Source organism: Oratosquilla oratoria, chromosome 40 (genome assembly GCF_046742065.1).
Source record: "Oratosquilla oratoria isolate Oo_2021 chromosome 40, ASM4674206v1, whole genome shotgun sequence".
Taxonomy (NCBI): Eukaryota; Metazoa; Arthropoda; class Malacostraca; order Stomatopoda; family Squillidae; genus Oratosquilla; species Oratosquilla oratoria.
Genome location: NC_134816.1, coordinates 27,669,130 through 27,694,129, shown reverse-complemented (window position 1 = coordinate 27,694,129; position 25,000 = coordinate 27,669,130). Strand labels below are relative to the sequence as shown.

Genomic DNA, 25,000 nt, shown 5'->3' with positions numbered 1-25,000 from the left:
CCGCAGGCCAAGCACCCCTGGTGTAGTCCAGAACGGCGAAGCCGGTGCTTGCCTCATTCATCGACTTTTTTATTATCAAGCATCAATATTTGATTGTTATTTATATGCTTTGTATTGAATTTAGTTATATAAATTATTCTAGTTGTATGTATAAGTATATTATTTTAAGACAACAGTCTGACGTCAAGCTATCGTGCTACTTGCTTTTGCTATTTCGAATACGTAAACGACTTCGGTTACTTTTTTTTTCTCCAAATTTCCACATGTCTAATAACTTGCGACATACAGTGAGAAACTGAATGACGAGCGAATGTTACTGTTGATATTCTTACGAAACCGAAGTCGTTTCTAATCAAACGAAGTAGCATAAGCAAGTAGCACGATAGTCTGGTATGCAGCCACCTTAAGCACCGGAGAATGGTGGCTTCTGGATGGAATTGTAAACAAGCAAATGTTTACCTGGTGTGACGGTTGTTTGGTAAGTACACTTAACATCAACAGTGAAAACACACAAATGGTTTGTTCATGCTGGTTCAGTCTCGGCTCTATTATATATGGTTACGACTTGATAAAGTGAAAACTAGTTACTTATTTCAAAGTTTTAGATTAATTTTAGTCACAATAGTGGTTTATTTTAAGGGTATATGGAATCGGAACTGATGAACGTAGTAACCTAGGTTAGGGTTGCCATGTTTGATATATATATATTTTTTTTCATCTTTTATCTATTTTCATAAGTATGTGACCACTTATTACAGCATAGGTTTCTCATTTGAGGAAATACGAATATATTCCAAAAATAATAATAATAGAATATAACTTTTTTTTAAATACTTGGTCTTCTGTAGACCAAGACATAAAATGTGTATCGACAGGAGGAAGTGAGTTAATATTTTAATCGAAATCATTTCTTAAAGGGCCATTCACACGGTCAAACTGTTTGTCAAACACGTATTTAAAGTGGTTTGACCATGAGAATGGGGGTATTTTGGTTGTCAAACACGTTTGTCAAACTGAAGCAAGTCTGGCTGAGCCCGACTTCTGTGAGCGGTCTGCAAGCGACATGACGTCATCAAATTTTGGTCGTGAGAACGACGGTATCAAACCTCGTAGCTATTCACACCTTGAAGTGGACACAATAATTATGGGCCATTTACACGGTTGGTCAAAACTATTTGTCAAGAGGTTTGAAGAGGTGCCAGACGGCCAAGCCAAACAATCCAACCTCAGTGGAACTTGGGCAGTTGTTAAGGCAAAGATGCCTCTCGACCAAGATATTCATTGGTGACCCCTTGCAATGTTTACATGTAGAAACGTGCGCGCGCATGGTGTGATGAAAAAAATGCCGTGGTCTGTTGTGATTATGGTGGCCAGACGTCCTCCTTTTGAGCACTTTGTCCTCCTTTCTTGGGGTGTGACAAAAATAAATGAATAAATAAATAAATGAATAAAGAATGAATAAATTACCTTAGGTATACAATATTGCCGTACAATTAAATTATGTGGGAGTACCCAGGCCAAGGTCAACGTTGGAACTCGGCAGCCGAAATAGACAGGAACTGCACAGGACCAATGTTGTGAACGTGTGATTGCATGATTCGCATCTCATACATTGGGCTGCAGTCCTGAGGTGGCCACGGTGCAGTGTGGTTTGGCAATTAATTTATGAGGTTAAGGAGTCTGAAAATACCTAAAAGAAAGACTTTGTTTAACTTTGACTGAGCCAAAGAGTTTGGCAATCGAGGTGGGGATACAACTAGGTTTTGTTTGTGCTGTAACTTAGTAAGAAATACAGGTATTTGTTTTTGTCGGTTTCATTAGAAGTGAAAAATATTATTAACTTTCAGTTTTTTATTATTATTATTATTATTATTATATATATATATATATATATATATATATATATATTACTGTATATTATAATCATCGATATGCAGTGTCCTACTTTTTGGAAATGGCCACCCTAGTTGTGATAGCCATACTAAATTTACGGAACTTTTGCGATTTGCATTACATTTTTAATGCAGAAAAAAATGTCACACAGTAGTTGTGCTGTTGGTTGTACAAACAGCAATGTTGGAAAAAAAATCTTCATTGCCTCTTCGTGGTAGGCCAAAAGGGGGGAAAACTCGAGAAAGGAAGCTTGGATATACGCAATCCGAAGAGAAGACTGGACAACTTGGTCCTATGGCCAAATATCAAAAGCCAAACTGTTTGGAGAGGACTGATTAGAGCTGGATTGACATTTTCCCCTGGATATTTTCCTGGAACAGATTTGGCTGGTACATGCGACTGGCTCGTTTGATTTGAAGTGCACTGCTCCCTCTAACTTGAAGATATGCCCTGTCACATGACTGTGTCACGATGTGACACAAGGATGTGCAAGTGTAACGCAGTAGCTTATGTAAGTTGTGTTATGTAATGTTAGCCCACGTATCCTTGCGAGTTATATAACATTGTAATTACCCGTATTAGCTTTTTCGTGGTGCCAATACACACCTTTATATTGAATTCGACCACTGCTAGGGTTAGATAATGAAATATAGGACTAATAATATTAATAAGTTACTTCTGATAAGTTTACCAGTTACAGGATATTGCTGCGTAGTACGGCGGAGGATTACACAAATAGAGCGATTGCAGTGCTATGGGTCTCTACAACAACGATGGCCTATGAAAGTAGCGCTATCACAGATCGTACTCATTTATTAACAAGATTCAGATAGCATATGATAAATTGTAAACCTTCTTCACACACAAATAAAAAAGTGGAAGGATTGTGAAACCAGGTAAATAGGAATATAGACTAGGCCTATATATGTAGCTATTGGTACTTGTATGTACCCCATATATGAAAAGGACGGTTACGTGCTGTACCAACACGATTCACATTCGTGCCCTCATTCAAACACCTTTCTATTTTTTACGTTCATTTGTATGTACTTTATATCATATAAGTAAAATAGTTATATTTTCCATTTCGCCTTTATTTCATATCTAGTGTAAGATAGAAAATCCAATGAAAGGCATAAAGGACGCTGGTAATTGGGTTGGTAGAACTGATCAAATCGTGGCCAGGTTTGATACAGCAAATCAAAAACAACACGCCAGCAGCATGAACCTAGGTCTGCCATGCATATACAGTTTACAGTGAGAACCCAACTATTAGCCTTGTTAAAGTATACCCAAGTCTTATACAGTACTACAGAATGAAAAGAAATACTAAAGTTTGCGCTTTTGAATCGATCAGGTTATAATCTATATTAATTATCAGAATATCATTAGTTATATTTTTGTTGATTATTGAAGATTCAAAATTGATGGAAATTCAATTTGAGAATGTGAATATTCTTATCAAAGTTAATCTTAACGCATAACTTCCTTCTGACTTGATAAAACAAAATTGGCTGCTGTTGGTAATTGGAAGATATTGATGATCCTGCACATGACAGGCAACAAAGTAACTGCAAGTGTTAGGGAGTGTGTGTATAATTTGGGAGTGAAGCTCCCACGGGCTTTGGTTTTAGCCCGTTTGGTGGGTGATTGGACTTATGAGTGTGTGTGGGCCCAACCACACACACTCATACGTTCACAAGATGTGCATACGTACATGAAGTATGTATGCACATCTCAGTGAACGCACCCTACTAGTGTTAGGGAAGTTGTCCTCACATCTAGTCTTGACCCCGTTCCACGACCTTTGACCCATGGGACCCCCAAGGGAATCGCTCACGCCATCCGGCCGCAGGAGTTGCATACAGCTTATTTTAGGAAACTCGCGTGCAGCTTACCAACCTAAGAACAGACCCTGTCGGCCCCACGATAACTAACCTGGCTGCGTCGGGACGGACAACGGTTCTTTGAGGAACGCACGTGCAGTACCAACCCCATACATTCCATCTTGATGACTCAACGGCTTGAGAACGTTTTGCGCCTGATTTCCCATGCACTGACTTTGACCTCGCGCCAATTAAGAGCACGGGTATCTGACCCGGATATATAAGCTGGACGGAATAGCCGAAGATTCAGATCACCCCGGAGCATCACGCAGCGAGCCTAGCTCGCTGCCTCCGTCTCATTCTCATCCTCCCCTCGCAAGCAGACCACCTTGGGACACGATTTGAAACTAGGTCGTCACCTACCTCGATACCCCCACCCCCTTTCTCGCACTTAAAGCGAGCCATATATATATTTTTTTTTAATAATAATAAAAAAAAAAAAAATCACTACCCGTATTTGCCTTCCAGCCAGTCCTAACAATTAACTTCTAAAGACTTGTACGCATTCATTGATTCCTTTGTGAAAACGTTTAGCGTGTCTACAAGGTATTCGGTGACGCCTTTTCATGTTAGATCCGGTACTTTTGAAATATCGTCAACCCACTCATCATCACGCAAAGAGGAATTTTCACTCCGTTACTGACAGTCTGTTCTCATGTGTAATTTTTATCAGCATTTTCGAGTTCTTTGAGGTACGTGGCAGGATACATTTTTACGCAGTGTTTCTTCTTGATCTCTAAGCCTCGCGTCGTATATTGCCTCACACTATACGCGTGCATGTTTACAGTTGAGCTACTATGCAATAAGGGGGTCAACTGCCTCATAATATGTGCTCACATGTTGAAGACAAAGCTATACAAGAATGGGTCCACTGCCTCATAATATGCGCGCGCATGTTATTGATAACAGACTTCATGCAAGAAGGGGTCAATTGCTTTGGTAATGGCATTAAGGAAGAAGACAAGAAAATCGAAGTGGACAGAGGATTTCTCTATATCTGTGGATAAATTCCAACACCACCTCTTCTCATTCCTCTTCAAGGTGTGAAAAGCTACTATGGTTTGACGTTTGACCGTCGTTCCCACGATCAAATTGTTTGCTGATGACGTCATGTCGCTTGTAGGCCGCTCACAAAAGTCAGGCTCAGCTAAACAATTACTTCAAACCGCTTGACAACAATACCCCATTCACATGGTCAAATGTCACTTCAAACACGTTTGACAAACCGGGTTTGACCATGTAAATGGCCCTTTAGATCTGTCGAAAGGAGGAATATTATGGAAAGAATGAGAGGGAGGTGATTTTTTTTATTTATTTATCCACAAATACAAAGAACATCCAGCTTTATTGAAGGTTGAAATCGAAGGTATATGCCAAAATAATAGCTGGAAATAATTATACTTGGTGAAAGGAATTACACACGTCAGCAGATCTAAATATACTGCCTCGTCCATTCTCTCGTATAATTACGCCAGCTCTAATTTTAATTCGACTATAAGTTGGTATGTGATGAATGTTGGTATGTTTTGTATGTAAAAAATTGTCAATTTATTTTTTATTTTTCCTTAATGCTACCGCTAAGCCAATAGTAATTCATAAGACTTGGTTGAGAGGCGTCTTTGCTTAACTTCACGAGTCACACAGATTTTACCGTAATTTTGGTTTGACCGTCTGACACCTCCTCAAACCTTTTGACAAATAGGTTTGATAAACCGGGTTTGTCAAACAGTTTGATCGTGTAAATGGCCCTTAAACCTTTACTGCATTTTTTGTAACCGACACAAAATCGTCATTGTCCATAAATACAGACAAACGAACAGATTGATATATATAAATTAATAAGCAGATAAATATATAAACATAAATAAATAAATTAAATAAATAAATTAAATAAATAAATAAATGAAATAAATAAACAAATCAAACAAAATATCAGAAATGTTTGAACCTTGGGAGTCTAATCCGGCCGACATCTCGTTTCTACCGGTCAAAGACTAACAGTACTACTAGACCCTCACCATCTCCTTTCTCCCCCCCTCCCCTCCACGCATAGGTCAAATGCCGTTACACAGAACAAAGACGAAAGGGCATTATCGTCAGTGATGTGTATAATACCATCTTTGTCAAAACTTTCACGTTAATATACTCTACATATTCGTTCTACACACGACCACGAGAATGTTTTATTTATACAGCCACCATAAAAGTCTTGCTTGACAAAACGCCAATAATCCATACCATTCCTTCTTTCTACGAAGGTAATAAACTAGATAAAATAGTTTAAGATGAATGAATAATAGAGTAAGATGAAACGAGATAATACAGCCACCATTGTGATAGGAAATCAGTTTTACGTCAGAGATTGTCGATAAGAATACGAGTAAATGTGTAGTGGTATTAGCGGTGAAATAACGATTAAAGTCTAAATTTTTTGCGGTGTGATATTTTAGACACCAAGGACAGAACCTCTGGTTATTGTTAACAAAATATTGTGCTTATAGGAGTTTGTGACTGTTTCTGTGGCCTGTCTAGGTTCTACCGTTAAAAAGTAGTAGTATCTGGTTTCCCATTTATGTGGCTAATCTACAAAATCTACCGTGAATTCTTAAATGTATCTACCTAATATTAGTATGGGATTCTACTTACTAATGGTAGGAAGTGGACTTTATTCTAGAGCATTAGCTAGCTATATTTACAAAAACTATTGGTAGATTTTGTAGATAGGCCAGTGGAAAAAATGAATTTCTACTTTCTAACGGTCGAATGTCGTCATAGCCTGCACAGTGCATGCAATGCATACCCCCACCCCTTGTAATCAATATATACATTGCCAGAAATATTCAGTATTGTTTTACAAATATTATTACACAATCATAAAAAGCGGCTATTGTATGGTTTCTAAAGTAAATTGTCAACCCATGGTATTATCGGATTATTTGTAAGCAACTTAAAGCATTTGATAAACTTTCTAACAACGTAGCAACGTATTTATCATAATATATACGCATGAACATAATTATTTCCCTTGATATTCCACGACAGAATACTAAAGCAAATTTTTTTTTTTCATTTCCACTCTATAAAAAGTAGTTACCGAAAACATTTTTCAGTTCCATGAATTCGCTTTGTCCAAAAGATAAAATCACGTACGAGCCAAGTATTTTTTCTTTGTTCAGCTCAAACTCCACCCTCGATTTTAGTTTGCTTCAATTTATATTTTATCTAATTTATTTAATCATATCTTGAGCGACAATGGCCCATGAAAATAATTTATCTGCAAACCATGAACACCTGTTTCATCTCTTTATCGCGCAGTTCGTTAATGGTATCGGAATAATTAAATATAATGAAGCGGCCTTACTGTGGATGTGCTGTGTCTTGCGACACTGCCTCTGACCCAGGGCAGTGGACAAGGTGCAGGGATGACCCGTCATCCAGGAGGTGCTAAGATGAGAGGGAGGGTGGAGGGGTGTGGAGTGTATTCAGGGATGAAATGGGTGAAAATGATTTTATTTTTGCCTTTTCCTTTTTAGCTACCTCCCTTGTAAGGGGGAAAAAGCCTTGGTTATAAATATGTATGTATGAATTCTTAATAACCTATCAATATTAGTCACGATTCTGAACCAATTTTTCTGTGCACACGCACACACACATGTGTGTGTGTGTGTGTGTGTGTGTACACACAACACTGGGTCCTAGTAAAAAGACTTAGAATTAAAGTGTATTGTGGTTGATAAAAAATGTAATATATATATATATATATATATATATATATATATATATATATATATATATATATATATATATATATATATACACACATGCACATTACTTTTCATTTTTGCACCCAATCCCTTTCCACCTATTTGCGTCACATCTGTACCGGTCCGTACCTGTTCATTTGACTTCAGTTGTTCAAACTGTGGTCTCTTTCGGGGCATAGGCAAGACATTTGCATAACATTAGTTCCAACACTTTCAACATTTACGTAGACTAAGCATTATCTCTGAGCTTTGACAGTTACATAGGATCCCGTTTTAATGTCTTTAAAAACGAAGAACCAAATTCGAACATGTTTTCGAGAGCCTACTGTGTTTTCATGTGATATATCGTGCCATCATTTGGGAAATATAGTCGTTTTCTTTTATCATCTTGACGGGGGGGATTCAATGTCGTGATTGTAACGGTCACGAACTAGTAAAACCGTCTCTTTTGGCTTCGTCTAATTTTCTTGTCTAGCGTTCTCTCATGATTTACGTTGTCTTTCATATGCATTTTTCTTTTCTCGTTTATTCTTTTTTAATCAGATCTGTCCTTATCTGGTAGTCATGGTAAATTCGTTGTTTAGTAGTTGACCATCGCTTTCGTGTCTTTCTCTATCACAAGCAATCACAGTCGTTGGTTCCATGCTGACTGGCCAGGCAACCGATTGTCGTCCTTATATAAATAAAAATAATAATAATGACGATAATAATAGTAACAATAATTGTAATAATAATAATAAATAATAATAAATAATAATAAATAAAAACTATACCGGGTAATAAAAAATAGGTTAAAATTTCCAGCAATACGGCAACGATTTGTGATCGTGAAGCCTTATTGTTCATGTTGCATTTCTAAGACTTCTGACTATTATACAACACATCTGCGTCGAATTTCATCGCCTCATCAATATGATCCAAATTATTAAGTTATTTTTAAATCCACTCACAATCGCAACTGTCCCAACACGCTCGACAATGCACATGCATTTCATACTGTACCTTACCAAGCTGGATTATTAAGCACCTCTACCGACCAGAGGCACTATCACAGACTATCACTTAAAGGACAATGCTGATCACTTTTAACTCCAACTATAGCTTCATAACATTTTTTTCAAAGATTGCTCAATGATAGGTGTTCAGAATATGTACGCAACAGGATTGTGATAATATGCTTGTGTAGGCATCATTGGTAAGCCAAGACTGGATAGGGTTGCTGGAAAAGTGCTGATGCTCATGGTGAGTTGGGCAAGTGAGAGTGCCCCTTCAGCCGAAGTCAGTTTCGGGCAGAAACAACCAGATTTTTTCTTCTTACAAGATGGCGTCGCTCGAAGACAAGTTTGTCGACATACAGGTTTCCTTTTTGGGAAGTAGCAGAGCTTGCCAGTTGAATGCACTCGCTTCTTGGTGACAATAAGGATAAGAGCATGCAAAGTTCGCAGCTAGGTCAGGTACGTTAGTGAATTAAATTAACACACGGAACTTGTCTAAGAAAATGTCGACATTCTGCCGTAGTCGTTTGAAGTCACCAACAATTCTTTTAATCTCATTGCCAGATATCGATTTTTTTTAGCTAATGGGAGAACAAAAGAGCATTAATAGTATCAGCTAATATTTTGTTTCTCCCATTTCTGAAGTCTCGTTTTATCTATATTCTTAATTTTCATATATCTTTATTTTACTTGTTTATACTTATTATTCTTATTTATTTCACTTATACATTTGTTTTACGGGCACCTAGATACATTTATTTCAGTTTACAAGACATGGGATAGGCTTGGGACAAAAAGGGCACATTCAATCCAGACAAAGTCGACTTGTCAGGCAGGATGGAGCAGAAGACGACTTGCTTCTGTTGCCTTCCTCCATCCGACAAAGGACCCCAGCAGCTCCTTTCCCCCCTCTTCCGCATCCTCAACCTTGCCTCGGCAATTTCTTCTTCCTCTTCCTCCTCCTCCTCGACTCTTCTTCGTGCAGTTTTATTCTCCCTCTGGGCCTGTGTTGTGATTGAATTGTAATCGATCATGAATACTCTTCATTCTGCAAGGAAAACGGCCGCAGGCACGCACACATACACATGCATACACCATTCGGTGGCGCAATGGTAGAGTTCCCGGATGCCATTACGGCGGTCCGGGTTCGAATCCCGCCCAGGGCTGAAATAATTTCAGCATCGCTGCGAGTCGTTACTCCAACTCGCATGGACGGGGAGTTAGGGATGTGTGTGGAGCGAAATAACTGTCGATCACGAGTCCAACACGTGGTCCAAGACCATGGTGAATACATTCGGCGCATATACGCATACTCACGCATACATGTAAGACGCACACACACACATAAACTGGGTAAATGCATCAAAGCGTGCGCACACAAAATCACACACGACACATGCACGTACACGCACACACAAGAACACGAATAAGCAGAGGTATACGTGTAAGATCACAACATTATTCATGAATCTGGTCATACATGAGCTCTCTCCGGGAGAGTAATAGCTGTCGATCATGAGTCCAACACGCGATCTAAAACAGTGGTGACTCAAACACACACAAAGCAGTCCTCATCAAGTATTATTTGACGTTGGAATATCGTATAGAATTGCTGGAAGGAACGTTTGTTCCTAATGAAACAATGACTAGGGTTTTGTGGTATGGATAAGGATATAATGTGGTAATCATTTAAGAAATGACGGGAGAGAGGGATAGGTTGGCGATATTAAGATCAGACAAAGGAATAGCAAATAAAATAAAATACCACTGAGATACAATAACAAGACATCGTAGAAAATTATTATTAAAAGGTGTCTGGAAACAGATATTTCCACGCACAGACTATGTAAAATAAATTAATAAATAAACTAATAAAAATCGTTCAGACCATCAAATAAAATTTGCTAAGAGAATGAGACGGGATACCCAACCCCGTACGGTACAACTGGGTACATAAAAACAAATAGTGAATAATAACAAGGTCTTCCTGTTTGCTTAACAAAATATAAAATCGTTTGTCAAAAGTTAGAAACAAAATTCTGTAATTATGTCAGTAATCACAACGAAAAATGTTAGATTTTAACACTTGTTAAAACCAATTAAATTCATAATATTCAGAATAGGTCGCGTGTCATGTCGTCGCCTATTTCCCGCCACAATGTTTGGTCCGATAATGAAGTGTGGAACTCCGTCATGTAATCTTAATTAAAGAATAATAATATTCAGTGAAACATGTAGATGCTAATATCTTTTATTATTATTATTATTATTATTGTTATTATTGTTACTATTAGCAGGCACGCACACATTCGAACTGAGGGTACAAATCTACACAAATCGAATCGATCATGGCCGATGCAGTGCACTTCGTCGTCGTCGTCGTTATCTCCGGATGCCTGTCGTCCTTATTTTGGACGCTCTGCCCTCGGCCCACCGTAACGACGTTAGTCCTTTTTGTGGCCTGTCTAAAACGGATTATTAATGTAATAAAACGGGGACAACTGAAGCTTACAATAACGAGTGACGTATTTTCTATGTAATTTCATGTAGTATGCACTATGTTGTGTGTGCATGTTGTTATACTTATTGATTTATACAAGGGCAATTCAGACCATTACGATAATTAGGCTTACCGGGTAATTATGCTAAAAATCACCTCCCTTTGACATATTACACGTATCGATCAAAATCCCACGCGGCCACATGACGTCATAACATCACGTGACCCAAGCATGACGTCATAGGCGATGCACGTGAATTAAATGTGACGTCATGGACGTTACACATGACCCAAGTATGACGTCATGGGGAGATTGAGGCTCTGTGCCGAATCGCCAGCGAATGCGAGGAACCTGGAGAAGGTTGTGGTCGATCAGTGGGAGGGGGGAAGGTGGTGAGGGAATTGGCGAGCTGGGACGACGACGCGAGGTCTGCTTTGGCGGAGGATTGCACACACACACACACACATTTTCCAGTTGTAACCGGATATAAAAATGCAACATAAAATTGCATGGATATAAATGTATATACATACACAACTGAATATCATGAATTCCCTTCTGGGGAAAGTGGACCCCAATTTTATTTTGGCGATTATGTCTAACAATTTCTCAGAATGCCCTCCCTTACCCACTCCCTTGCTATTTCCTTGGTTAATCATCAGTTCACGCAGTCCCTGCTGGCTTCGCAACACGGAGAGATGTGACGTGTACATTCTATGACCTTGCTTGGCGGAAGTCCAACTCTCCTCCACGATGCGCGTGATCAACTCCTTTGCCTCGCCCGGAGTCACTGCTGCTGCTGCTGCTTGGAGCATTTGGTATAATGTATAAAACCTTTCTTGCAGCATCCCTCCCACCTTGGTAACAATATTGATAGATATTCGTTGGCAAATCCTTGGGTTTGTTTGTTTGTTTGTTTGTTTGTTTGAACTTCGTGGGACGGTTTCTGTGTCAGTGGCTGAAACTAGGTGATAAGTATTCGCCGGTCTTCAACTTTACTTGTGCTCAAAGGTGTAGCAAATGCAGATGACCTTGGACATATAAGAAAATAAAAAAAAAATAATAACAATAGTAATAATAGTGTCATCCCCTCTAAATACAAGGAAGTTAAGTTCAGTGGCAGAGTTGAATCCATCGTAAATAAGATTTTTTTATTACTCTTATGAGGGTAACAGAAAATGGATTTAGTTGAGACTTAGTGACCAGGATTCTGATTGAGTAAATACAGGCCTCAAATCAGAATGCTGCGTAGCTCTGGTCCACATCCGTGTCAGTGAAATCATAATAAGACTGAACTGATGACCCTACGCCAGGAGGTGCTGAGTAGCTGCTCCCAAACCAGTCACCCTTTGCCCTATTGTGCACTTGTAGGGCTGTTGAGGGCAGGTAACAGTCACAGAGGAAAGTGTGGGATTCGAACCCACTACTACGCGAATGAGAGATCGGCACACTCCCATTTACACCACTATGACCCCCCACCCCCGCATGAAGGGTTCATACTACATAAAAAAAAAAAAAAAAATAATAATAATAATATATAATCATTGGTGGGGAGGCTTGTAGCTCAAACTTCTTTGCAAACAAGTTTTCCTTGTGAAAATTATTCAATCTGCATATCATGTTCCGACAAAAGTAAAAGTGGTTAGCAATTTCATATCAACCTCTAATCTCGATGTAATTCACCTAATTGCAGTGTACAGGAAAGGGGCACTACTCACAGGGTCCAATCTCTTACTCTCCAATTTATCAAAACCAGCCTCATATTCACGTATAGTTCATATTTGGTTTATATCTTTAATTTCCAGTTACCTTAGATTTTAATTCAAACATTGCTCTGCCTTGAGTTATATCATCATCAAAACTATTCAAGTATCTAGGCATCTATATGAATGCATGTACTTACAAAATGGAGACCCCATGCATCTTGTTGAACGTATCTCCCCATATTCATCACATCCAAACTGATTTGGTGACCGATTTGTGAAAGAATTGAACAATTACCCACCTTCCCAAATCGATATGGATTAAAAGGATTCCAACAGCTTGCTATTTACCAAAAAAAAAAAAAAAAAAAAATCATGGTGACCATCATCCACAAGAAATAACAAACTTCTTAGCTGGCAGGGATTGCAGAGCAATATGGATTAAAAGAGGATTCTATCAGCATGCTATTTACATTATTAAAAAAAAAAAAAAAAAAAAAAAAAAAAATCATGGTGGCCAATGTCCACAACAAGAAACAACTGAAAAACTTCTTGGTTTGCAGAGAGTGCAGAGTAACAACCATCTATTGGGAATCAATGACTGTACAGTGGAGTCCCCCAAGGTGAAACATTATTGCCAGTCTTGCTAAATCTATTCATGGAGAACTTCCCCACTCCAAATCCAGGTCAAATCAAAATTCCCAATTGGTGACCAAACAACCATAACCCAGCAGAGCAACTACAAAATAGTTGCAGACTGGATGCGAGACAAGATTGAATAGCAACTTCTCCCACAAGAAATTATCTGTGACTCTGCTCACCCTAGGCAACTATGAATCAAAGGAACACCTAACCGTCTGATCAAACAGTGAATTTCTACCACTGGATAAAAACCTTATGAGCCTAGGCCTCTCTTATGGTACTCATATATCCTTCATCTATCAAGGACCTGACATTGTAAGTGAAAACAAAGAAGAAACTATACATAATAAGAGCTATAGCAAGCATTGGCTTTGGACAGCAAAAAAGGAAACCCAAATCAAGGTATACAAGTAACTTGACCATACCTTCTCAGCATGGTTCCCAACAATAAAATTAATAAATAAATAAATAAAAATATTCTATAAACAAAACAAATTATAGGATAAATAACCAGTTGCACAAAAAACACAGTGCATGAGAAATATAGATATGCAGTTCTACTCATAAGCCCTCAAACCTACCTGTCCTTCCTTCTGCATTACACAAGTACAACCAACTGAATGGAAAGGAATACTACCACCTATACCAAACCTGTCTTTACAAAAGCATTACAGACTCAGACCACAAACCAAACACTCCATGACCAACCCCCCAAATTCCATTCTCCACTTGACTTCCTCAGACATTAACCTTTCTAAGGAATTGCTCCCAATACAAACAAGAACCACACTGGAACAACTGCATTCAACCCAGCACTGAAACAGTACCAACACACAATAAGCCTGGCCACACACTCAAACTGCCCTGGATGCAATCACCACACAGACAAATCACATCCTACAGTCCTACTCTTGCGGTACCCAGATGACATATTATTTCTTTCATGAAAGACCTATTGACCAATCCAATGGCTGTTGCCAATTACCTGGGAGCCACAAGGCTCATACATGAGAGATCTAGGACAATGGATTAGCAAATTTCAAATCTGATAATGTGCACTCGGAAACAAAGATTAATTCATGTCCAAGATTAAGGCTGTTGACAAAACATTATCATCTACTGCTTACAGTTGTCTGACAGGAACTAGCATGAAAACTTAGTAGAAAATTATGTTGATATGCTTGATTACCTGGCATTTTATTTTTAGATTTGTACCATACATTCAGTACATAAATTTCTATTTTGCAATTTATACAATTTATAAAACATTACAAGTTCAGTTTACACAAGCGTAACAATTTACTTCATTTGTGCAAGGCCCAGGATTTTACGACTTTTGTCCATTCAGTTTTACATGTTTCTTTGATTCATGGTTGTTGGAGGTAAGCAGTCATTGATGATTTCTGAGGAGAGGAGGATACCTGGTACTTGGAACAATGACAGACACAGGATATGGATAGCAGAAAGGCTTATTCCTGTGCAATAAAAACTTATAAGAACAACACTAGACTTTACATCCACAGAATGGTATCAAACAATTACTAAAGCAAAGACATCCTACTTCTATAAACAACACAAAATAAATCGTCAAGAATACTGTAACATGTCCACACACAGAAACCAAACTTCTTCCCAGAGTAGCACATGAGAATGTGAAAGATACACAGTTCTACAAGAGCCCTAAAACCCTCCTACCCTTGACACCATATTAAAGAAACACAACAAAATAACCACACTATAAAAAAGAAGGATTCTACTCAAATACCTACAATAATCTGCCTTTCATGTCCTGTGATGCATCCATACAAAAACACATACTGTGCACTCCAATTACAGAGCAAGTACTAGTCTTGTTCAGAATTCAACCCAACAGAGAAACCACTCGCAAGACAAAACAGAATAGAACCAACATATCAACATTCAGATCACCACCCTGCATTAAAACAGTGCCAACACAGAGTCAGCTGATGAAAGACATGACTATCACACAGAGGATAAGAAGCATCTTGTACACTGCTCCACATATGCCCCCTTCCAGACAGTCCCATGTGGGGATATCAACTCCATAATTTTTTGTAACCCATATTTTAGATTTTTTTTTTGTGATGTCCCCATGGACCAGAATAATGCATTATTCTTTTATGACTGGAAAACTAATCTCCACTCAAATAAGAAAGTTGATCACTTTCAAGTTAAACTATCCTTTCAACCACCCTCCTTGGAACAATATTGTTACCACTGCATTGGTTATATCTAACAAAATACTATTACTGCCCTTCCTGATGGCAGTCCAAAATCTCTCTTGCAGGAGACCCATGGCTCTTAGGTAAGCAGCAACAATCACCATACTGGTCTATGAGTCACTCGAGGAGGAAACATTGTGTTGTTGTCTAGGTATGGCTAGGGTGGAGCAGTGTAGGATGTGTTTGGCGTTTTCTATGTGATGGCTGCATCTGGGACAATTTGTTTCTGTATTGTTACTATTTTAGTGATATGAATGTAGTCATACTAATGTGATTCTTGCTTCTCTTGTGTGGAATTTTTCTGAGGAATCTGATGGGCCAGGTTTTGGTGATCAGTCTTAAATACTTGTTTTGTGATACAAAGGTAAATTATAAGGATGTGTTATGTGGTAGGTTGTGGTAGCTTGTTTGAGTAGTATCCTGCAGGTCCATATGTCATTCAATGAGATATTGTACTGCTCTCTGTAGGGAGTAAGTAAGGGACAGTGTAGTATCATATTTGATGTTCTATGTCTTCACTGATATTTCTGGTGTCTGTTGCCAGGTCAATTCTGTGTTGATATTGTTTTAGTGAGAGGTGATGATTTCCAAAGAAGTCATGCTCATGTTAATCTTGTCTGTCCTTGAAGCAATTCTTGGTGGTTTTGATTTCAGGGGGAATTTGTTGGATTATGGAATTTGATGCCCTGTTGAGGGGTGCTTGTTTGGTGATCTATGTTGGGGTATGTTGTTTTAAATGTTTGAATAGAATACTGCTGGGATTGATTTGTTGTTACTTGTAGTGTAATCTGTTTGTGTGATGTGAAGGGGGATGGGGAATTCAAGGCTCCCACAAAAAACTGAGTGCCTATCATTCTCATGTGCTGCTCTGTGGCAGATTTTGGTTTCTAAATGTAGGAACCCTCAAGGCCCATCCTGTTATTATTCTCAAGGCCTTACTTCTATATTGTTTGAGAGCTGTCTTTGTTTGTTTTCTTGACTGCTGGAAAGAATGTGTTGGATGAACTTAATTGTTCTTCTTAAGTTACAGACACAAGTTCTGGGCCTGACAGTGAAAATCACCAGGAATCATACTAAGATCTATGTCAAGTACTTGTTTTGATCAGTAGAAAGAAACATTAATCACAGTAAGGTAAAACAAATTACAGGTACTCATAAGAACCACATTCAATTAGGCTTCCACAACATGGTTCCCTACAACCAAGAAAAGACACCCTACAAGCAATACAAAATAAAGCATCAAGAAAAATATCTTGATACACTAAACCTGTTCCACTAGAATATCTACACTCAGAAACCAAAATAATCCACTTAGAATGGTGCACAAAAATGATAGGCATACCATACAGTTCTATGCTCCAGGCCAGGGAGCCACAAGTCTCATACAAGAAATATGTGGAGTAATGGATTGATTGCTTGTTAAGAGTTGCTCTGTGATGTCGAAATTTTGTGTCCACTACAAATCTGAAATTTGTTATCCTTATTTGCCTTCACTATTAAGTCTTTTGTATATGGGGATGAAGGTCATGTGGGTGGCAAATTTAAAACCCAGTATTTGGTTATTTTTGGCCAGTGAAAGGGTCTGTTCATTGTCAAAATGTTCAAAGTTTCTTGAATTTTTAAAGGTCTAAGGTAAACAGCATCACTGTAAGGTTCCGAGAAGATGCATGCATTATTTAATTTTTTCATGTTAATTACAGTTCTAGCTTAATAAGAAATGCTTGTACATTATTTAGCTACTGGGGAGTTACTGTTAGGTACCACATGTAAGCACCTTGATGTTACACTCTGGATTAGGTGTACAGAAGTCATTCAAGAAGATGAATAATAATCATGATAGTAATGCTCATTGGATGTTTTGGAATAGTTTGTACTTTCTGCCAGCTAGGAAATTTATCAAGTTATTTCTTGACATTGTTGAAAATTTTTAGTTCAATTAACTTACATGACAGGATTTCCCTAGGAACAGTTACAAATGTTTTGTTTATACTTATTGCCACTACTACAGTTCTGTTTGGTGGTATACTTTTGCTGAAGCCCTCATGCAGTTTTGTGTTTATAAGTAGTGTATTTGTGGAGTGTCCTTCCTGAAATCCATGTTGATTTGCCAAGATGGTGTATTTTGGTTCTTTTTTCATCACTCTCCATTAGTCTGGATATCAGTGAGAGGGAGATGCATCTGGTTTCAGAAGGATATGTGCTCTCTTTCCAATTATTAGGATGCCACTGTAGAGCCCAGTTATGGAACACTACATCTGTCAAGGGGTTTACTACTACAGTACCCAGATGGTTCAGCTGGCAGTTCTGTGAGTTTCCTGATGGCTTCTCCAGTGTCCCTGTGGATGAAGGGTAGAGTTGCTTTCATGTCCAGGTCTTGTGGATAATGTTTATTCTATGTTTACCAGTGATGAATTTTTTAATCTTATCATGAACTGTTTGTTGATGGTATTAATTCTGTGTCGCTCCTACTGCTTCATGTAAGGATGGAAGGTTAATGTTTTTATTAGTTTTATTATTGTACTATATTCATGTATTTTCTTGTATTTCTACCAATTTACAATTTTGATATTATCTTTGCAATCTTACTACTAAGTTGCTGTAGCTTTTCCCTTCTGATATATTTTATGTTCTTTCTCCATATTTTAGGATGCAATGATGTTTCTCTTCACCTTAAACTTTGTTTATTTTTCACAAGTTCAAAATCATCTTTAATATTCCATTCTGGTATCTATTTTCTACCCTCCAACTTCCCTGGTGGGCTTTGTCATTTCTTAATTATCACTCTTTTTGGGAATGCCCAAATAGCTGGTTACTGGTCAAATAGACTATATGGCAGTATATAGCTGGTAAGAACCCTGGATGGTGTACATAGGAAGAACTTATACTAAATTATGTTCATGCTGCAATGTTTTTTCAAGAAAACTGTGCAATAGTGACTATAAGATGTATTTTATTCAAAAACTGTTTTTATACATTTTTGAATATTCATTTTCACAATATTCATTAAGCCAATTTCTTGGCCCTAAAATCCTAATTAGTTTCACACTTTATCCAAGTCTATGTGTATGAATGACCCAGGGCTCAGGTTGGCCAGCCAGTTAATGGAAATACCAAGTCCATACTTCTGGGTTTGATCCTTGATCAAATATTTCTGTGGCTGTGTTGTGATGTCAAAGATCCACCTTGTTCACCAAGAAGGGCATGAAACTCAATGTTCATACTTCAAGATTTGTGTTGTAACATTGAAGATTAAACATAATCCCCTCTTTTACCACCATTAACAAATAACAAATACATGCAGTGTCTGGAGCATGGACAGCTTGACGAGCACATTTGATAAAGTACCTTACACTCAACTTATGTGGAAACTGGAGCATGTGGAGGACTGAGTGGCCAACTACCAGAATGGATGAGACTTTCTGAAGGAAAAATACACGAGGAAAGTAGTAAAGGATAAGAGGCCAAGCTGGAGAGAAGTAATGAGTGGAGTTCCACAAGGTTCAGTGCTTGCACCCATGATGATTCTTGTCTATGTCAATGACATGATGGAAGGAAGAGGATGGTAGACTATTGCAAAAAGATCTAGATACTATTTTTGCATGGAGCCAAGAATGGGAAATGAAGTTTAATAAAAAAAAAAAAAATGCAAAGTACAGTACTGGAAAATGGGCAATAGTGGCAAAAAGCCATCCTTAAACTATTCCTTAGGAAGTAAATCCATTACAAAAGCAAAAAAAAAAAAAAAAAAAGAGAGAGAGACTTGGGTGTCTTGGTGAAAGACAACCCGTCACCTGAAAGACATATCAGCAGGATTGTGGGAGAGACATAGAGATTACTGCAGAAGATTAAAGTGGCATTCCATTATATGGGTGAATAGATGGAAAAAAACTCATTGAAACCCTGATATGCCCAAGTGGCATGATCCCCACACAGAGTGAAGGATATAAGCAAGATTGAGAGAATGGAAAGGGCAGCAACAAACTTATCCCCAGCCTGGCAGATAAACAATATGAGGAAAGACTAGAAGTAATGGGTCTGCCAACTTTGATAAATCAAAGAGAAAGGTGATATGATTACAGTAGGTCACTAAAGGGGATAGATTGCATTGACAGAAGAGGTCTCCTAATTAAAGATGGGAGGTGATTTAAAAGGTCATGGGAGTAATTAAGGAAGACCACATGTCGAAAGGATGTGAAGAAATACATTTTTCACATATATCCATAAATATGTGGAATAGCTTAGAAGGTGATATAGCCCAAGTTCAAACAATACAAGAGTTCTGATCTAAATATGATCAATGGAAATCAAAGATATAGGTTAAGTTGGAATTAGAGAATAGGAGATGGGACCCATGAAGTGTTGCTCCTTTCTTGTATACTACAATTAGGTAAATACACCTTTCATTTACTTCTCAACCAGAGCACCCACACCTAGTCTTTGCTACCTTGTTTCACCTATTCATGCAACACTTACGTTTGATGGGACTCAGGTTAGCAAAATGTGTGGAATGTTATCCAGCCAATCTACCTGATATAATATTTATTATTCACATTAACCCATTCAACTCCGATGACAAGATGTCTTGTCATTTGGTCAAATAAAACAAAAAATCATAAAACACCAAAATGTTTGATCAAACACCAGAAAAATATGACGTCGTCAGTCCTCCTCCTCGAGGAGGAGGACTGACGACGTCATATTTTTCTGGTGCTGTTTGATCATCAAACATTTTGTTGTTTTATTATGATTTTTTGTTTTATTTGACCAAATGACAAGACATCTTGTCATCGGAGTTGAATGGGTTAATAACATGAGATGATATTTCACAAGATGTGCATGGTTTATTGTACAAAATGTGCTTATGGCAAAGAAAGAAACTCTTTGTAACACTTGTGGGATGACCTCCACTGTAAAATATCAATTGTGTGTGATGCTTTTTAAAACTGGAATTACCTGGGCTGTGTTGACAGGAAAAACAAACCTAAATTTCTGGTTCTGTAGATCATAATTTAGTATAACAACCGATGTATAATGTAGGAGTGTGTGTGAATGTATCCTATAATTGAAGTTTGATGTTAAATGTATTCCAAGGTCAATTAAATCAACATGTATAATCTTTTGGAAATTGGTATGTTATAACACATTTGTAAAAGTTCACTATAAACCCACTATCGGAGAAATAATAACGGAAGTACAGGGAAACTGTATATTTCGACTACTATCTGTAGTCCTCTTCAGCAGAAATGTATAATCTTGTCATTGATCATGTGCATCCATAATTTGTAAGGACTAAATTGGGCATACCATAGATATTGATAAATACTGATGCACAGTTTTCTTTAAGAACAATCCTATATGAACATAATTTAGATATTTGATGGTGTTTGGTAGATAGCCTTACTCGACCAGGCCAAAACGTAGGTTCTTACTGTGCACACCATCCAGGATTCTTACTGGTTGAATTGGCTATTTGACCAGTAACTGGCTAAATAGCCCCATTGGCTATTGAGTTGGTTACCGCCTGTGTACTGTAACTACTTTCTTTATAGTTCCAATTTCATTAATAATAACATGTGTCCAACAGAATTTTTTGAACTTTCTTAAATTATCCTAATTCTGAAATGTGTTTTGTTTTCAACTAATTGCCTGAATATTCATCACGTTCTCAAATATCTTGTCTTCGTCAATATACTCATTATATGAATATCACCCTTGCCTGCATTACTCATTTTAATCTTTGACTAAGATTTGTAATGCCATTTAGGTACATTCCTATACAATGTCATAATTGTTTACCCATGTCTTAATGTTTATTTGATATTCCAGAACATTCCTCTTTCCAATGGTACCATCTATTGAAAACATATTCACAGCATACTACCTCAGCACCTATCAGTTGCCACGTTCATCTTTATTTAAGTCATTTTTCCCTTTTTCTCAGATGTTTTGTGGCATCTTGTCACAATGAATGTTCCATTTTTTTTTTTTTTACAATTATTAGTCACGTTTCTACGGCAGTCCCTAAAAATCGTGATTATTCGTTACTATAATAGGAACTAAAAACATATTCAAAATACAAAGCGGGGTACGTTTTCAGTTAAGTTAGCATATTCGTTATCTGAACATTTCAGTTCATAACGGTCGATTGATAAGCGACAAATGCTTCTAATGTACGATACTATTACTATTATCCATACTGTATATTCTTACAGTGACCAGAATGAGACTTGTGGCATTTTAATGTAGTTTAAATATTTTATTCAAGAAATACATAAACTCAGCAGTTAGTATGATGATATCCTACGGTATATCATTCAACTGCGAACTAGAGACGAATGATTCGTAAAATATTTATTTTCCAATTTTCCAATGATATGCACACATTTCATATTTACGGTAGAAATGGGTTTCATCGTTTAAAAAAATCTAAGATCATGAGGAATAACCGTGCTTTTGCAAACTATAACGACCTGGACACTTCAAATTAAAATTACTATGACATTGACAGTAACCATACAATAACGAATTTCAAGTTGGTCTTTCACTTTCGAAGTAAATTATTTAATAAATGAATAATATATTTTGAACGATTCATGGAAATTCTTAAAACAATAAAAATACTTGAAGCGATCTGTAATTGGGGTCTTCGACCAAGCTGAAATTCCAAATGGCTGATTTCCCGGAAGTATTTTCGTCTCTGACCAATCAGGTGTATATAGCAGAATCGGATCCTATACAACTCCTTTAAGGTATTTATTGCAGAATCAGACTCTATACAGGTACTTGTAAATAATTCAATTCAGTTTCCTACTACATATTGGGTAGCATTTATTAGAATGTACCCAAATAACAACAATGTTACAATCTTGTAGAATCACTCGTGTAAAAACCCTTAATAAAACAATTATATTTATAATTTCCTAAGTATTAGAAGACTCATGATTTTGATGAGTCCTTAAATTAGTATTTGATTATTCAAATGTGCTTCGATATAAGTGCTGGAAATAAAAGGTTTAAATATTCATGGTTGTATTTTTAACCTTCGTCGTGCACGCTTGCATGCAGATGCAGCGTTCAGTACATACCCAAGGTACGACGAAGCTCCCTTGTTCGATTTTCTGTACTTTGTATAACATTTATTGTACTAAATATAACTAAAATATATATACACATACATATAAATAATTTCAGTCACTTGGTGTAATACAAACCATATCAAAATTACCTTTTGCTTGGACGAAAACCATTACATAACTAATCAAATTTCACTTAGATTGACTACTACTATTAGTCACGTCCACCACATTGCGTGATAAAGGCAGCCAAACCCATTAATTCTTTCGTGCATACAAACACACAAGCACCAACTAGACACAGACGCTGACTCTATACTTACATTCACTCCTTTAACAAAACACGGTCGCCTGGACCTGTTGGATTTGTCTAAGGTTTCGTTATAATGCCATCACCGTTGCTTACTTTATATTCGGATTTCAGTCCTCCAGTCATTTGCACTGTATTTTATGCATTATCCACAGTTTTCGTGTGCCACTGTAAATATCAAGGGTCTTTCACATTGTCGTCAGAAATATACCTGTGACCTTTAACTGAAATATACAACATCTGTTTTTCAATAAAACAAGAAAGCACTTTTAAAAAATTGTATATTGCAGTGCAATCGACATATTTTGCTCAGCACTGTCTCTCATCTTCTGTGAAGCCTTCACTATTCACGTACAAGCTGAACAGAACGAACGTCATGTTTTTTTTATTTTTATTTATTTTTCCTTCGAAGTACTCAAACAAATCAGACACTGCATGTATCAACCACTGAAGTGTGTCACCACAAAGGCTGGCCGGAGAAAGAAATGGCTTTAAGCACTTATATAAGTAAAGTAGGACTTGGAGGATTCAATCCTAACACACAACGCACCCACTGCCGTCCTGCAGCCACAGCAATGGTGGCGACAATGGAACGCGGTACGACCAGGCTAGCTGGAATGGCCTCCTCTCTCTCTCACCCTCACCCTCCTGATCCTTTACGTTGAGTCCACCTTCCCTCTCCTACTCAACCCTCCGTTCCACTGCCTCTAACCCAACTTACCTTCCTCCTGGCTATTTCACAACCCTCTCGCTATTTCCAGGTGTTTCAAATAGCACTGTTGACGGTACCAATGGATGATTCAAAGTGAACTTGTCATTTGCACGACGCCGAGAAAGCTTTGAGTCAGGTATGGATGTTTAAGTATAGTTATCAATCATGACACCATTACCCATCCTCAGTGCGTTACCCCCGAGGTTACTAGCAGACCCACTGCCTTCAGGTAACCGGCCCTGGCCGGTTCGGACCCTTACTTGGAGGTTTTGCGACTGGAAAGGGTGAGAGGAGGACAATGTCGAAAGAGCTACGTACCGTGGGTGATCCTGGGAGATTCTCGATTCTGTTGCCAAGCCACGTCAGTGCTGATACTGTTTTACAATGATAATGAGCTACAGTGACAAGGCATTTTGAGAGACCTTTCGGCCCATAACGTTGTAGCCGGGCAGTGACCTTAGAGTTGACATTACAAAGTATTGTTAAATAGAGACGCATTTCCAACCGACCCAGACAGAAATTTCTCTCATGTGATTTATATCGGCTGGCAGCGCCCCGAATATAACTTATGATTATAATTTGGTGCTAAGTGGATTAGAATGGGTACAGTAGAAGTAACTGAAACTTTATATCAGTTGGACGACATTGCAATTGCAGCGCTAGCGATGTACTGGAAAACTGACAGCTTTGCAAGCCGACACTAGCATCTGTGACGTCGTGAGGTGGCAGGACGGTCACCCCTCGATCCAGTGACGTCATCACACAATAGCAACCGCCCCAGGCGACTTCTTCTTCTTCTTCTTCTTCTTCTTCTTCTTCTTCTTCTTCTTCTTCTTCTTCTTCTTCTTCTTCTTCTTCTTCTTCTTCTTCTTCTTCTTCTTCTTCTTCTTCTTCTTCTTCTTCTTCTTCTTCTTCTTCTTCTTCTTCTTCTTCTTCTTCTTCTTCTTCTTCTTCTTCTTCTTCTTCTTCTTCTTCTTCTTCTTCTTCTTCTTCTTCTTCTTCTTCTTCTTCTTCTTCTTCTTCTTCTTCTTCTTCTTCTTCTTCTTCTTCTTCTTCTTCTTCTTCTTCTTCTTCTTCTTCTTCTTCTTCTTCTTCTTCTTCTTCTTCTTCTTCTTCTTCTTCCTCTTCCTCTTCCTCTTCTTCCTCTTCCTCTTCCTCTTCCTCTTCCTCTTCCTCTTCCTCTTCCTCTTCCTCTTCCTCTTTCTCCTCTTCCTCCTCCTCCTCCATGGGTAATCGCCCTTTACACGGACTCACACCTTCGACAGCCCGCGATACTAA

The 25,000-nt window shown here is 38.0% G+C and overlaps 1 protein-coding gene across 3 annotated transcripts in view; it reads right to left on the bottom strand.

Annotated features, from left to right (window-relative positions):
* Window positions 1-23,608, bottom strand: part of LOC143020728 (uncharacterized) — a 39,230-nt gene extending 15,622 nt beyond the window's left edge. The window contains exons 1-2 of one of the 3 annotated variants that reach the window (XM_076177427.1): window positions 23,561-23,608; window positions 23,024-23,250 (exon numbers count right to left, since the gene is read on the bottom strand). The gene's annotated coding sequence lies outside the window, so the exon portion shown is untranslated. The other 2 variants (XM_076177428.1, XM_076177426.1) reach the window with 2 other exon arrangements.
* Between the last annotated feature and the right edge of the window lie 1,392 nt (window positions 23,609-25,000).